This window comes from Protomyctophum bolini, assembly GCF_963924005.1.
Source record: "Protomyctophum bolini genome assembly, chromosome: 23".
Lineage (NCBI taxonomy): Eukaryota > Metazoa > Chordata > Actinopteri > Myctophiformes > Myctophidae > Protomyctophum > Protomyctophum bolini.
Window position 1 is genome coordinate 30,201,790 of NC_137884.1, and position 11,717 is coordinate 30,213,506.

Sequence of the window (11,717 nt, forward strand, 5' to 3'; positions counted from 1 at the left end):
TTTATACCCGGGTGTCCGTTATGTGTCCATTACCCTTAGATCGCGCTGCCGCAGATTTATTTATTTCCCAAATGGTCTAAAAATGAGTTATTTAGCATACTTTTACCAATGAATTATAGCCTATACACAGACAACGACTGATTAGCCTATTTTGGACGATATGGGTCTTTTCTCGAGTCAGTGTGTAGTCTCACTATAGTCTGTGTAGATTACCCGGCGGTGTTGCTGCCCCTCCCGGGAGTCGCGGCTCATGGCTCTTCACAGACGGCACAGAGACAGCAGTCACTCTGCTGAACGTGTCAGTGTTGCTGCAGTGGTGTGAACTGTGAACCGTGCGGGCACTGGTGGTGGTGCTGAGTTCTGACAGCCGAGTCACAGCTTCTTCTTCTGAATTACTTAAATCTCTGCCTTGGAAAATACATTTTGCGTTTTGATGTTTCCCAAAACAAACCAGCGCGCTACTGTTTGCTACAAAGCGACTGGAAGCGGACGAGGTTTACAGACATACCAATAGTAGCCAATCATATGCTGATTACACACTACACACACACACACACACACACACTACACTACACAATAGCCTTCTATATAATGCTGCGCACATATATTATATATATTTAAAAAAATACCCAGCATAATTTTTGGGAAGGCTAAGCCTTCCCTAGCCTTACACACCCGCCGCCTATGGGCACTGTACTGTAGACATATAATACCTGGCTAGGTGAAAACAAAAGAAACCTGATTAGCATTTGAGTACTTTTAACACCTGAGAGGTTCACATTTTCGGAATTTTGCGACGGAGTCACAGAGGGTTAATAATTCCCAGAAAATCTGTAATGTTAATATAAAATGTCCACGAAAATCTTCATGGGGGCTAAAAGGGGCTATTTAATTCTTCATGGGGGCTACAGCCCCATAGCCCCCACAGACTCGACGTCGTTGCGAGCCGTGTATGTTATCATTCGGCTAAAGAGCCAGATCTAATAGGTATACGTGTACAGCCTCAGCCACCCACTATAGCCTACATTGAAGGTGGAGTGTGCTGTGAATAGCGGATCTACAAACCCACAGCGCGTCACTGATGCAGCTCGTTGTGGGCTTGTAGCTCTGACGATAGCGCCCCTGGTGGTTAGTCTACCAACTTTGTGTAATGTAAATGTCTGTGTTTTTTATTAGTAATTGAATATTAGGACCACAATGGAAACACTGTTATCCTTTAGACCAAAGTCTCACTTTAAATCTGTGCTATATATATTTTTCATCTAATAAACTAACTAAAAAAATTGCGAAATAACGAATTAACTATCTAATTTAAAATAATCCATTCATTAACATAATTTAATAATATTTACTTTCGCCCGGTACATTTATGAACCGTCGTATAACGGTGCAGAGCGCCGAAAATAGATCTACAAGCCCACAGGGCGTCGAGGACGCAACGCAACAATCACACTGCTTTAAACTGGGCTGTGATGCAAAATGTATTGAAAGTGGGTATTAACGCCATCTGGCGGTAACTTTAGTAATGTGCGTTGTAAAATGAAAGCGTCGAAATTCTGCCGTTAAACGCTGCATTTCCGCTTACTCTTCAAAATAAAAAGCGTCAAAATTCTGTCGTCAAACGCTGCATTTCCGCTTTTTCTCCAAATTAAAACGTGGAAGTTTGCGTTAGCTTTAGCTATTGTTAGTTTTATTTGCTCTTCATTCATATTAATACGTGTTGCATGTTTTAATGTTGTTCTAAAAGACAGAAGATTATAACACAAACTGTCGATTAAATAAAAAATGTTTTACAACAAATACAGTCTTGTTTTTTTTTATTCTTTTTGACATACATCTGACAAGCTAGCTAGCTAGCTAGATAGGTGGCTAGCGGATGTAGACACGCCACGGTCACATTATGAAATAGAGACTTCCGGTCTGTTACACTCAAATCGGCGGCCCAGTGAATTCTGTAACCCTCAAGAGGTTGCGGTTTTCAAGCTGCGGTCCTGTGGTTAATAATATACATTTAGATGAATTCATGGTTGATGAGTGCCGAGAATAAGGATAGAAATAACAATAATATTAATAGTAAATGTTTATGAGATTTAAATACGTTCTAAAACATAATTATTTATTTTATATAATTGTATAACACTATAACAATAATATAAGTTTGTGGTCCGTCTTTTTGATTGATTGATTGAAATATTTATTAACAGTTTGCAGAATTACAGTACATTTTAAGCACAAACTCAATACAAAGACTGTTGACTGTGAGTGGACGACACCATGAAGCATTACACTTGTTTACAACAGGGTCTAGTTACTATAGGTGCAATTAACGACTTTAGGATAATGTTCCCATTTAATGGGGACACCTAAGGATCAACAGCTAATTTAAATCAGTACAACCTTTTAGGACAAGTACTCTAGTTACTAGTATGAGTCATTTAAAAATACTTAATTATTTTTTTTAATAAAGACGTTTATCTTATTCTGAAGGAACCCGGAAACCTTCAGCTAGCTCCTAACCAGGAAGTAAAGCGTAAAACTTAAATCTGCTGAGAGAACTAATGGAAGGGAGCGTCGTAACGAGAGGCTGCACATCCGGTCAGTACCGGATACGGACACCAGCCCGTGAGTGGTGCATGTGTGTGTGCGGCGAAAGGACCGGATGCGGTAGGCGGGTTCTAGAAAGGATGTGAGCACCGAGCAGCCAATAGGAACCCAGCATTTACACAGCTTATCTCCGGGTGCGTTCGGTTCTTTCACACTGAGCAGAACTGCCCATACTAACTAACAGGCGCTGCGCTCCCGGACGCTCCCGGCGATCATTGCCGAACGCTCCCTCTGGGATTGTCAATAAAGGTTTGTATGACAAAACAAGTGACGTCACAGGTGTCATGGCGGCTGGAGTTGGTTTTATGCTCTAGCTTTTGGAGTTTCTCTGTTGAAATGTCTGTTTCTGAACGCATAGTGAGTCTAATATTATTATTATAATGTTTCATGTTTATAAATAGTTGTTGTTTATAATAGTCTTTATATACAGCAAGGCAAGGAAAATGGCTTCTTGGTTAGAGTTGGTGACAATGTTATCACACGTAAAGATTAAATTACCTACCTAGGTTCCATCCTGGAGGCTAATCTTTCCGGTGATAAAATCGCCACCAACGTAATCAAAAAAGTCAACCAAAGAACAAGATTCCTTTACTTGTTATTATTTATAACATAATGATATAATTATAATGATATAAATACATTATGTATCAAATTATGATACATAATGTATTTATAAATGACTGTATATATTTATTCTAGTAGTTTGGTAACTTGGTAACTGTGTGTGTGTGTGTGTGTGTGTGTGTGTGTGTGTGTGTGTGCGCGCGCGTGTGTGTGTGTCAGTCACTCCACAGACTTCGAGGTCCACAGGAACTGGTTAGCGATCACTCACAGCCTCCCTGTGTCCAGATGGTACCACGAGGTCTGTAGTTCAATTCCTATTCCCTTAACGAGGTCTGTAGTTCAATTCCTATTCCCTTAACGAGGTCTGTAGTTCAATTCCTATTCCCTTAACGAGGTCTGTAGTTCAATTCATATTCCCTTAACGAGGTCTGTAGTTCAATTCCTATTCCCTTAACGAGGTCTGTAGTTCAATTCCTATTCCCTTAACGAGGTTTGTAGTTCAATTCCTATTATACCATGATTCCTATCATCCTGCTACCCTAATAGACAGGGGTACATGAGCACCTGGCCGTTCATTCGTGCTCTATCTCCGACCAAGCCACACTTCCACCACACATCTCTCTATGCAAAATAAAACCTGCACACTCCCACAAAAGACATAGACTACATTGCATTCGCCAAAAATGTCTTCTTTACTGTTTAAATATTACTTTTCTGAAACACGCTATTCTTGCTCAACCTCAACAGCCTACGTCAGAATCGTCATGTTGGCGTCTACTACGCCAACTACGTTCACTTAATGGGGCCAGTCCTTCACAGTGACACACGCGTTAGATCAACCACGCGACCGGGATGGTTTCTACCCCTCAATGTCGTGCCTACTCTACACTGCCATCCCAAGTCCCCTCCCCCTTTCACTGCTCCTGTGTGTGACCTGTGAACTACTCTCTGACTGCACTGTGGCTTGATTTATATGTGCGAGGTTGAAATGTAATGCACATAAATTAATTATAGGTCCAGCAAGCAAATCATGATTGTCTGTTTGTGCTCAATAGGTCACCATCACATTCCGATTTTAGGTGTTGTGTTTTCTATGACATTTATTTGGGCCAGTAGTTTCATATCTATCCTTTTTCCGACCAACACAGAACATGCTAACGGTGTTAGCGCGTTAGCATCCATCTTGCTTTTGATTTATATGTGCGAGGTGGAAATGTAATGCACATAAATTAATTATAGGTCCAGCAAGCAAATCATGATTGTCTGTTTGTGCTCAATAGGTCACCATCACATTCCGATTTTAGGTGTTGTGTTTTGTATGACACTTTGGCCAGTAGTTTCATATCTATCCTTTTTCCTTTGACCAACACAGACCATGCTAACGGTGTTAGCGCGTTAGCATCACACAGCTTACAGCGTCAGTGTTGCATGAATACTTTCAACCATGACAATGCCGACTACTTTTGCTACACACACTTCCCAAGGATTATGGAGATGTCTTTATTTTTTTTTTAAGGTTGAGAAATGAAATAATTATGGTCGTTTCTAATCTCAGCATTTCACAAGAGAAAGACGTGGATGCCTTTCGCTGCGCTGTTGGCGTTGCCATGTCTCATAGAAACAAGTAAATAGGTCTTTAAAAAGAATCCCAAAACAAGCGCATATAACAGGGGTCTGTAACCTATTTTAAATGAAGTGCCATGTTTTTATTTTCTAGATAGTGAGTCAGCCACAAGCTCACATCACAACAATAATCCATGTAATAATCACAATAACAATACTAATAATAATAATCATAATAATCCTGCTACCCTAATAGACAGGGGTACATAAGCACATGGCCGTTTATCCAACAGCTTTCTCCGACCCAACCACACTTTCACCACACATCTCTATATGCAAAATAAATTCGGCACACTCCCAGAATACATATAGGCTACATTTCATTGAAAGAAATGTCTTAATTACTGAATAAATATTACTTTTGTCAACCACGCCATTGTTGCTCAACATCACCAGCCTACGTCAGAATCGTCATGTTGGCGTCTACTACGCCAACTACGTTCACTTATTGGGGCCAGTCCTTCACAGTGACACACGCGTTAGATGAACCACGCGACCGGGATGGTTTCTACCCCTCAATGTCGTGCATTTGCTGCGCCCTTCTAATGCTGCGCCACGCCTACTCTATACTGCTCCATGCGACTCGAACAGCGTCAGCAGCAGCAGCTCCGAGCCTCCGTCAGAAAGGCTGCCCACAGCACTGCACAGCCCCACACCCAAATGAATCGAATGAATGAATAAGGCGCTTATATCGCTATTGCTCAGTGGATGGGACATTTACATTAAAAGCAATCGGATGGACGCGTGGATAACGGCATGGTTGTGTGCAATCGGAGGGAAAGCTTCCATAATCCATATAGCTTCCATGCTAGCTGCTTCAGACACAGGGGAGGGGAGGGAGAAATAGTGCGAAATAGCGCTTATGCAACAATTACCCTAAAACACAAACACCTCAACTCGATGTCATTGTGAATAAGAATTTCGAGCGAAATAATAATTTTTGGAAGGACACTTTCACCCAGTATGAAGCTAAATGTGGAAGCCGTGTGTGTCACACCAAAACGGCTGACCTATAGAATCCTGTAACCAGCCTCTCGCACTGCCTGCGAGTTGGCTCCGTCTAAGGCTCCGTCTTATGAGCAAATTTAGAACTTCCGGTCTGACAGCTAGCAGATTTAAGACATCCGGTTGCTTTCAGAATAAAATAAGATTATTTAATTCGTTAATTAAATTTTTTTTACATTACATTATTAGTATTATTATTACATTACAGTTATTGTAAAGACACACATTATGTTTCTGTGTAAAAATAAGTAATTAAATAACATAAAAAAGTTATCTAAATGGATAAATGCTATTCACTGGAGTGCATGGACTTTATAAAGTGGACACTGGACAAAAGACGGCTCCGCCAGGCAACTATCTGGACATACCCACGCGTTTGGGAAGATGTCCTCTACCACCCCACAGTCTCCGCTAAGCGGGAGAGGTGTAAAATTCACAGCAGCAGAGCTTCTACTGGGGTCAATGCAAAAAAATGTACCGTTTCCGGACCCAGAATGGACACTGGACAAAGAGGCCTCCGCGAGGCAACTATCTGGACATACCCACGCGTCCGGGGAGATGTCCTCTACCACCCCACAGTCTCCGCTAAGCGGGAGAGGTGTAAAATTCAGAGCAGCAGACCTTCTATTGGGGTCAACACTCAAAAAAGTGCCGTTTCCAGACCCAGAATGGACACTGGACAAAGAGGCCTCCGCGAGGCAACTATCTGGACATACCCACGCGTCCGGGGAGATGTCCTCTACCACCCCACAGTCTCCGCTAAGCGAGAGAGGTGTAAAATTCAGAGCAGCAGAGCTTCTACTGGGGTCAATGCAAAATAAATTACCGTTTCCGGACCCAGACTGGACACTGGACAAAAGACGGCTCCGCGAGGCAACTATCTGGACATACCCACGCGTCCGGGGAGATGTCCTCTACCACCCCACAGTCTCCGCTAAGCGGGAGAGGTGTAAAATTCAGAGCAGCAGACCTTCTATTGGGGTCAACACTCAAAAAAGTGCCGTTTCCAGACCCAGAATGGACACTGGACAAAGAGGCCTCCGCGAGGCAACTATCTGGACATACCCACGCGTCCGGGGAGATGTCCTCTACCACCCCACAGTCTCCGCTAAGCGAGTAAATGGGTGCTTATATTTCTATGTGAAATGTGGTGATGCTGGCATCACAATAGATGCCAGCATCACGCTGCCTCCGTCTAATAAGCACATTTACAACTTCCTGTTTGGAAACCGAAACAGATGCTTCTGACATTTGCCTGTGCGTGCTTAATCGTTGTACTTCTGAACACATTTCCCAAATCTCAGTGATTTATCCACACATCGCTCTGTGTGTGTGTGTGTGTGTGTGTGTGTGTGTGTGTGTGTGTGTGTGTGTGTGTGTGTGTGTGTGTGTGTGTGTGTGTGTGTGTGTCGCGTCGCCCTCCAGCTGCAATTGCGAGTGTGCGCTGTGTGCAGGGCACACTACTGAGTTTAAAACCACAGCTGAAACATGAAGTGGAGTCTGTCAATTCCCGCAATTTCCTTCTTCCCATATTGCGCTGCAACGACACTAGGATTGAGCCCCCCGAAGGGGGGCGAAATTCTAGTTAGTATAATAAGAATCGAAAGAGTTCCAAATGGACGATGCTTTTAAACTCCACAAGCAGATGACCATTAGATCTAAGCACTAAGTGGTGCTCAGATCTATAGTTTTTTTTATCACTTTCACAAATTAAATCAGTTTTATCTTAAGGATTTAAAGTGAGCTTGTAGATCTGCTATTGTTTCAGCTTTTTGGCGTATGGTTAAAATGGCAAAAACTACATTCATATAATGTGTGTGCGTGTGCGTGTGCGCGTGATGTACTCTTTATGTACTCTGTTAGAGAGTGAGTATAAATACTATAATACTATTATAGAGCTTCCGTTGCTCCAGACTGTATGACGGAAGCATTTATATTTTACTCATGATCAGAGCTTCCGTTGCTCCAGACTGTATGACGGAAGCATTTATATTTTACTCATGATCAGAGCTTCCGTTGCTCCAGACTGTATGACGGAAGCATTTATATTAGACTCATGATCAGAGCTTCCGTTGCTCCAGACTGTATGACGGAAGCATTTATATTTTACTCATGATTAGAGCTTCCGTTGCTCCAGACTGTACGACGAAGCATTTATATTTTACTCATGATCAGAGCTTCCGTTGCTCCAGACTGTAGGACGAAGCATTTATATTTTACTCATGATCAGAGCTTCCGTTGCTCCAGACTGTACGACGAAGCATTTATATTTTACTCATGATCAGAGCTTCCGTTGCTCCAGACTGTACGACGGAAGCATTTATATTTTACTCATGATCAGAGCTTCCGTTGCTCCAGACTGTATGACGGAAACATTTATATTAGACTCATGATCAGAGCTTCCGTTGCTCCAGACTGTACGACGGAAGCATTTATATTTTACTCATGATCAGAGCTTCCGTTGCTCCAGACTGTACGACGGAAGCATTTATATTTTACTCATGATCAGAGCTTCCGTTGCTCCCGACTGTATGACGGAAGCATTTATATTTTACTCATGATCAGAGCTTCCGTTGCTCCAGACTGTACGACGGAAGCATTTATATTTTACTCATGATCAGAGCTTCCGTTGCTGAGTCCAGACTGTATGACGGAAGCATTTATATTTTACTCATGATCAGAGCTTCCGTTGCTCCAGACTGTATGACGGAAGCATTTATATTAGACTCATGATCAGAGCTTCCGTTGCTCCAGACTGTATGACGGAAGCATTTATATTTTACTCATGATTAGAGCTTCCGTTGCTCCAGACTGTACGACGAAGCATTTATATTTTACTCATGATCAGAGCTTCCGTTGCTCCAGACTGTAGGACGAAGCATTTATATTTTACTCATGATCAGAGCTTCCGTTGCTCCAGACTGTACGACGAAGCATTTATATTTTACTCATGATCAGAGCTTCCGTTGCTCCAGACTGTACGACGGAAGCATTTATATTTTACTCATGATCAGAGCTTCCGTTGCTCCAGACTGTATGACGGAAACATTTATATTAGACTCATGATCAGAGCTTCCGTTGCTCCAGACTGTACGACGGAAGCATTTATATTTTACTCATGATCAGAGCTTCCGTTGCTCCAGACTGTACGACGGAAGCATTTATATTTTACTCATGATCAGAGCTTCCGTTGCTCCCGACTGTATGACGGAAGCATTTATATTTTACTCATGATCAGAGCTTCCGTTGCTCCAGACTGTACGACGGAAGCATTTATATTTTACTCATGATCAGAGCTTCCGTTGCTCCAGACTGTATGACGGAAGCATTTATATTTTACTCATGATCAGAGCTTCCGTTGCTCCAGACTGTATGATGGAAGCATTTATATTTTACTCATGATCAGAGCTTCCGTTGCTCCAGACTGTACGACGGAAGCATTTATATTTTACTCATGATCAGAGCTTCCGTTGCTCCAGACTGTATGACGGAAGCATTTATATTAGACTCATGATCAGAGCTTCCGTTGCTCCAGACTGTACGACGGAAGCATTTATATTTTACTCATGATCAGAGCTTCCGTTGCTCCAGACTGTATGACGGAAGCATTTATATTTTACTCATGATCAGAGCTTCCGTTGCTCCAGACTGTATGACGGAAGCATTTATATTTTACTCATGATCAGAGCTTCCGTTGCTCCAGACTGTACGACGGAAGCATTTATATTTTACTCATGATCAGAGCTTCCGTTGCTCCAGACTGTATGACGGAAGCATTTATATTAGACTCATGATCAGAGCTTCCGTTGCTCCAGACTGTACGACGGAAGCATTTATATTTTACTCATGATCAGAGCTTCCGTTGCTCCAGACTGTACGACGGAAGCATTTATATTTTACTCATGATCAGAGCTTCCGTTGCTCCAGACTGTACGACGGAAGCATTTATATTTTACTCATGATCAGAGCTTCCGTTGCTCCAGACTGTATGACGGAAGCATTTATATTTTACTCATGATCAGAGCTTCCGTTGCTCCAGACTGTACGACGGAAGCATTTATATTTTACTCATGATCAGAGCTTCCGTTGCTCCAGACTGTATGACGGAAGCATTTATATTAGACTCATGATCAGAGCTTCCGTTGCTCCAGACTGTACGACGGAAGCATTTATATTTTACTCATGATCAGAGCTTCCGTTGCTCCAGACTGTACGACGGAAGCATTTATATTTTACTCATGATCAGAGCTTCCGTTGCTCCAGACTGTACGACGGTAATACAAACGGGAATTCTGCGTTCCTTGGTAAATTTTAATTTTTTCCATTTTATGTACCTGTGGGTGTCAGTGTGCAGAAACACTTTGATGTTACCAATCCTTCCCCTGTGAGTAGAAAATGAAGACATGCACAGTATACGCATCCTCCTTGTACCTCTCTCTCTCTCTAGTCAGCGAAAGTTACCAATCTGCAAAATATGACTAATAGCTTTCTTCACAAATATCACCTCTCAATTTGTTCCAACCGAACCTTGTGACAGCTGCTGAAAGTTGGGTTACCATTAACAACCTATATGCAGGCAAAATGTTCTCATTTTGAATCTGCTTTAGTTTAAGTAGCATGTGACGGGTCAAACTAGGGGTTTTCTCCTTGGGCTAAAACGTTTTGTTTTTTTAAGATATTTTTTGCGGCTTACGCCTTTTATTGGTTTTTGAAGGGACAGACAGTAGGCTGACAGGAAACGGGAGAGAGATGGGGGGATGACATGCAGTAAAGGCCGTGTCGGGCTCGGGAGTCGAACCCGCGGCACACTGCGACTGGATTACCAGTCGGGTGCCCAAACGGTTACGCCACCGCCTGGGCCGGCTAAAACGTCTTTGTGCAAAACAGAATCATGAAAAACCCCTATAGTTTGACACGTCACATGCTACTTTTTAAATTTGCATATAGGTAACAGGTTGTTAATGGTACTTGGAACTGGAACTTTCAGCACCCGTCGCAAAGTTTCCCAAGGGAGTTGGGTTGGAACAAATTGAGAGGTGATAGTAGACACCTTTTATGAACATATTTTGTGAAGAAAGCTATTGGTATAAGCATTTATTTTGCAGGTTGGTCACACATTTGGCTTACTTTCCCTAACTACTCTCTCTCCACTCTCCTTCCCTCCCTCCCTCTCCTCCAGGTGATGACCTCCTTCTCCCTCTCTCGGCTGCCTGGTGCTTCACCCCTGCTCGGGTCAGAGTTCAGCTGTGACGTCACCAACGGGGAGGTGGCTCCCGGTGCGTCGCTGCGGGTGACGGTCACTTACGCCCCGCTGGCCGCAGACGCAGTCTCTGTCGACTACCTGTCCCTGAACTATCCCGGATCGCTCAGCAAAGCCCTGCTCAAACTCACCGGGAAATGTATAGGTAGGTATACAGGTGCACTATGAATCGTTTTAGGGCGAGAAGAAGCGAACAGGCAGTGGGTGAGGGCACATTTTCATAATTGTTCAAACTTCTTAGACTTTCAGAAATGCCAAAAATATGAGATTTATAAGCTCACAACATGTTGTGATGTGATGTCTTGTGAGCTTGTGTTAGCAAGACACCATTGTACGTCTAAGTATAAAGTAGGGATTTAGTGGTTAACCGTTTTGCTTTTGGAAAGCTCTCGTTAATGGCAGTGGTGGAAAGTAACTACATACATTTACTTAAAGATGGAGTGCCACAATTTTTGTATTTTTCCAGTTTTCCATGTGTCTATGAGGTGACAGTACTTCATTAGACACCCTGGAGTTGTTTTTATGTGCAATGGTGTATTAACTTTGTATTTAGGGGTTCTTCCTGGAGGCTGAACCCTTGAAAGTCAAACGGGCCAATGAAATAAACAGTAATATAGTGACACCACACTATCAGCCCCTCCCCTAACCCCTCCCCCTTTAT